Source organism: Dipodomys merriami, unplaced genomic scaffold, assembly GCF_024711535.1.
Source record: "Dipodomys merriami isolate MVZ:Mamm:240054 unplaced genomic scaffold, mDipMer1.0.p SCAF_181, whole genome shotgun sequence".
Taxonomy (NCBI): Eukaryota; Metazoa; Chordata; class Mammalia; order Rodentia; family Heteromyidae; genus Dipodomys; species Dipodomys merriami.
In genome coordinates, this window is record NW_027203171.1 from 328,697 (window position 1) to 334,283 (window position 5,587).

A 5,587-nucleotide genomic window follows, 5' to 3' on the forward strand; every position below is an offset into this window, starting at 1 on the left:
GGGTCAAAGTCTTTGTACACACATTACATTTTAAGGTTTCTCTCCTGTGTGTGTTCTCTGATGATGACAAAGGGGTGTCCTATGAGTAAAACACTTTCCACATTTGTTACGTTCATAAGGTGTTTCTCATGTATGTATTCTCTGATGGACAGTAAGGTGTAGCTTACATCTGAAATACTTTCCACATTTGTTACATTCATAAGGTTTCTCTCCTGTGTATGTTCACTGCTGGGCAGTAAGTTGTGACTTGTATCTGTAGTACTTTCCACATTTTTTACATTCATATAGTTTCTCTCCTGCGTTTGTTCTCTGATGAAGAGTATGGTCTGATTTTTGGGTGAAAGACTTTGAACACACATTACATTCATTAGGTTTCTCTCCTGTGTGTGTTCTCTGATGCTTTCTGGAACCTAACTTCAAGAGTGGAAAATGTTCTACATATTTCATATTCATAGAGTTTATCTTCTCATGGTATTTTAGGTTGGCAAGTCAGTTCTGACTTCTTAGAGGTAGATTTTGCACATTGCTTATACTCATCAGGTTTCTCTGAATATTTCCTTTCAGGTTTTGTAAGGTATAAATCTTTACTGATTGAATCTCAATTCATTACCTGTATAAGGATTCTCTCCTGTATGTCTTTTCTGATTCATAGTGTCTATACATCTTAAGTGGAATGTTTTTCTGCATATAGTGCTTTCAGGTGGTTTCTTGGGCAAGGAGATCAGACTTATCATATTCTTCTCTGTATCCATTATGGTTATAAGCAGGATCTCTGATACAAACCCAATTATGTGGAAAGAATTTGGTCTCTGAGTTTAAGATCTTCCCTCCTCCATATTCAAACTACTGAAGCTCATTTTGACTAAAAGGCTCCAAATATCTAAGGAATTGTTTATCTATAGGAGACAGACCAGGCATATATGCAGCAGGCATCTCACCAGGCTTATAATATGGGAACATTTTCTGATGCTGAATGAACTCTACAGTCCTCACCCTTAAGAGTTCTCGTCATTCCTATTCAGCACTGGCTTCTGTTTTGCTCTTTGGTCCACTCTGTAACTATTCATGGGAGGACATCACACAGACATTCATCTGAACCTTCCTGGTAGGTTGTAATCACATTCTCCATTTCTTGAACATCTAAAATGTGCCATGAAAAAAGACAAAAACATAAATGAGATCCTTAATGTAAAGGTAAAGACATTTTCCCATACTATTAGAGATCTTAAAATACTAAAATAGGGGGGCTGGGAAGGTGACTCAGTGGTAGAGCACTTGCCTTGAATGCAGGAAGACCTGGGTTCAATTACTGAGCACCACATAAGCAAAAAGAAAAAAGCCGGAAGTGGCGCTGTGGCTCAAGTGGTAGAGTGCTAGCCTTGAGCTGAAGATCTGAGGGACAGCGCCCAGGCCAAGAGTTCAGACCCACGACCGGACCCAAAAAAAATAAAATAAAATAGGTAATGTTTGATGAGAGAATATATTTCTCTATAATGTGTTAAGAAAATAATACTAATATTTTATGATGGAAAATGGATTTTTCTGTTTCAGTTATCTTGTCTTTTTCATATCAGAGGAATTATTTTACACAAATTACTAAACTATTTATGGCTAGCATTTTAGGCTGCGTACTGTTGTAATTAGTATTCTTGGTTATTTTTTGAAATATTGTTTTGCTTGATCTTAGGGGTATAGCTGCTTTGTGTTTTTTTATTCTCTAAAATAATATATATTATGCTACTCTATGTCTCAAACATTAGGAGAAGAGTATTTTCTAATTTTGGAGATCATACCTTTTTTTTATACAAGCCTTTTGCTTGTCACCTGAGGGTAAGGTTTTATATACACATCTCTTCATTTCTAACTACCCACAGTGAATTATTTTAAGTATCTTAGTAATTTAAAAATTCATCTCTCTCCTTTTTAGACAAAGTTTCATCAAAATTTACTCCTGTCCCTCAAACCTATGTAAGCCCAAAGATTCTCCAGCTCACCACCTAATTAATCATTCTCTCTAGACTAAAACTTTGATTCTGTATCCCAGCCTCTCCCCACCTTATCCTTATCAGAATATAGCAGTCTTGGAATACTCATATCCTATACCTGCCTCGTCCTAGTTTCAAAAAAAATGAAAGCTAATTTTCGAAATTTCTAATTTTCTTTTTTGTCAAAACAGTTTACACACAGACAAAGAATTGCTAACTTTAACTTTATTGACATACACAGCTCAGTGTGTATCTACATGCATTTTTTGATTCATAAATCTAACAAGGAGAATCACCTAGTTCTCTGCCACACATGGGACTCAGGAGAATTAGGAATATTATTGGTCAATAAAGTGCAAGTGAACTTACCAACTCAGTTCTGGATCCAAGATTACTATGCAAGATCCTGTAACTCACCAGTTAAATTCTTATTTTTATTGTGAAAATACTGTACAGAGGGGTTACAATTACATGGACAAGATAATGAGTACATTTCTTACCAAGCATTGTTTTCTCCTCCTTTTTTTCCTGTTCCCATCCCTTCCCATCCTCCCACTGCCCCCCTTCCCACCTCCCCCCCCAACAAAAGTTGTAAAGTTCATTTTTAGACATAACGAATTGTTCATCTCATTGTTGCAATGGGTCCACCTGTATCCCTATTTAAACGATTTGTTTTTTTTTTTTCCTTCCCCTCCACAAATTACACCAACATCAAATAAAGGGTCGGCAGGGGTTATACCATGGGGGAGGGTCATACAAAGCAACAAAAAATAATCTTATAAATATGTTAGAAACAATCGCATTAAAGAAAAAAATTTGAATACTTATCTTGTGGCTCATTTCCCTAACATCAACTTATCTGACCTTTTCTACTTGACTCAGACATATATTAGTTATTGCAAATGGGAGAAACCATGGGGTCTATATTTCTTTGGGCCTGCCTTACTTCACTTAATATAATTTTTTCCAAGTCTTTCCATTTCCTAACAAATGGGGCAATGTCATTCTTTCTGATAAAGGCATAGAATTCCATTGTGTATATATGCGACATTTTATTGATCCAATCATCTACTGAGGGGCATCTGTGTTGGTTCCATATCTTAGCTATGGTAAATAAGGCTGCAATAAATATAGTTGTGCTGGTAGCTTTAGTGTGGTCTTGTTTGTGATCATTTGGGTAAATGCCCAAAAATGGGTTTGCTGGGTCATAGGAGAGCGCTAGGTGGAATCTTTTGTGGAACATCCATACTGCTTCCCAAAGTGGTTGAATAAGTTTCCACTCCCACCAACAATTCAGAAAGGTTCCCTTCTATCCACATCCCCACCAGCATCCGTTGTTATTAGACCTGTGAAATTCTAGTCTGAGGCTTCTCCCATATATATCTATTCATCTTGCTCCAGCTTGAAAATCAATTGAGGTTTAGCAACACAGTGCCCTGTTAATTAGAAACAGTGGAGAACTATTGCTCATGCTGTGTCAAATTAGCTGTAAGATCTCAGATATCCTGTTTTCCAGGTTACTCTAAATCTTCTTTCTCATTTCTCACTGGCTCCATGGTTGACTTTCCCCCAGCATTGGTTTAAATTTTGCAGGTTGTGTGGCTTGAACTCAGTTTTTTTCTCCAGACTAACATTCTATTAGTTTCAGCCTAGCTCCATTTCCAGTAAATGAGTGCTTAATTGGAGATAAGTGTCTCAAGGACCATTTACTGGCATTACTGGCTTCAAAATGAAAGCCTCAGATTTCAAACTCCTAAGCAGCCTGGATTACAGGCCTGAACCACTGCACACACACACACACACACACACACACACACACACACACACATACATATATACACATGTGTATATATGTGTATATATGCATTACATATATGTACATATACATATATTATGCATATATATGTATATATACAAATATACGTATATATGCATATTAATACATATATACACATATATGCATATATATACATATGTGTATATATACATATATGTATGTATATGTATATAGGCATATATAGGTACATATATGTAGATATATGTAGGTATGTAGATATACACATATGTATATATACACATATGTATATATATGCATATATATGTATATAGGTATATGAATATATATACATATATATGTTTATATGTATGTGTGTGTGTGCATTTTCTAGATTGTATATCGACCCACAATAATCACTTCAATTTTGTGGAGGCTGTCTCCTGCTTAGGGAACATAGATTGGAATTTTTGTCAAACTGCTGATTTGGATTCTTGAAGAATGAGAATTAAATTGCCTTGGAATGTATATAATTTGTTTCCTTAGAAACAAATGACACTTCCCACAGACTGGAATCTTACATTTAAATAGCATTGAAAATTCGATAAATATTCTCATTTCTACTAAAAACAAATCATTTCTGGGCATGAGTGGTTAACGCCAATAATTCTAGCTACTCAGTAATCTGAGACCTGAGGATCGCAGTACAAAGTCAGCCCTGGCAAGAAAGATGTGAGACACTTATCTCCCATTAACCACCAGAAAGCTGGAAGAGGTGATGTGGGCCAATGATAGAGTGCTCACGCTGAATTGAAGAGCTGAGGCATGGTAGGCACCTCGGCCCAGAATTCAAGACAAACCACCAACAAAAAAATAATTTGACCTTTCAACTTAATGTGATATTTTCAGCTCACCCAAGGACACCAGGATGCCATATGTTTCTAGCACCACAACTCTATACAGGGTCTTCTGAGAAATATCCAATTCCTGCCTCTCTTCCCAACTGAACTCCACAGCCACATCATGAAATGATACCAGCTTCTGTAAGGGCATATTCCATCAATTTATTATCACTGAGTCATGAAAACACCAAGGCTGGAATTTCTTTCTTCTATATGTATGCTTTTGTCTCACATAATGTGTTTGGAGCTTGCTCTGTTATGTATACAGTGAGAGAGAAAAAAAATCAACGTAAAAATATTTTCCCCCATAGGGGCTGGGAAGGTGGCTCAGTGGTAGAGCGCTTGCCTTGCATGCATGAGGCCCTGGGTTCGATTCTTCAGCACCACATGAGCAAAAAGAAAAAAGCCTGAAGTGGCGCTGTGGCTCAAGTGGTAGAGCACTAGCCTTGAGCTGAAGAGCTGAGAGACAGTTCCCACGCCCAGAGTTCAGGCGCCATGACCGGACCCAAAAAAAATATTTTCCCCCATAGTAACTTGGTAATTACAAATAATAAATTTTTCTTTATTTTTTATTATAGTTATGTATATATTTTTATTGCGAAAATACAAATAGTAAGTTTTTCTAATACATCAGAACATACTTCTGATTCCAGCAATAAAGACTAGATAAACAGTTCTAAGAAGCTAATCATCTCTCATGACAACTTTAATTGGGAGTCTGAAAGTGTGTGTTTAGCTTATTTTGGTAATATTTACAACATATCTGTGGAACAGTGAAGTAAACAAATATTTTTCCTGCATTTTCATATTCTGCCTTACTGAAAGTCCTATTCAGGTTTTCTATTAAATAGTGCTCTCATAAGCAATCACAACATGGTCATTACACCATATGGAATAAATAACATATTAGTAGATCTATGAAAAGC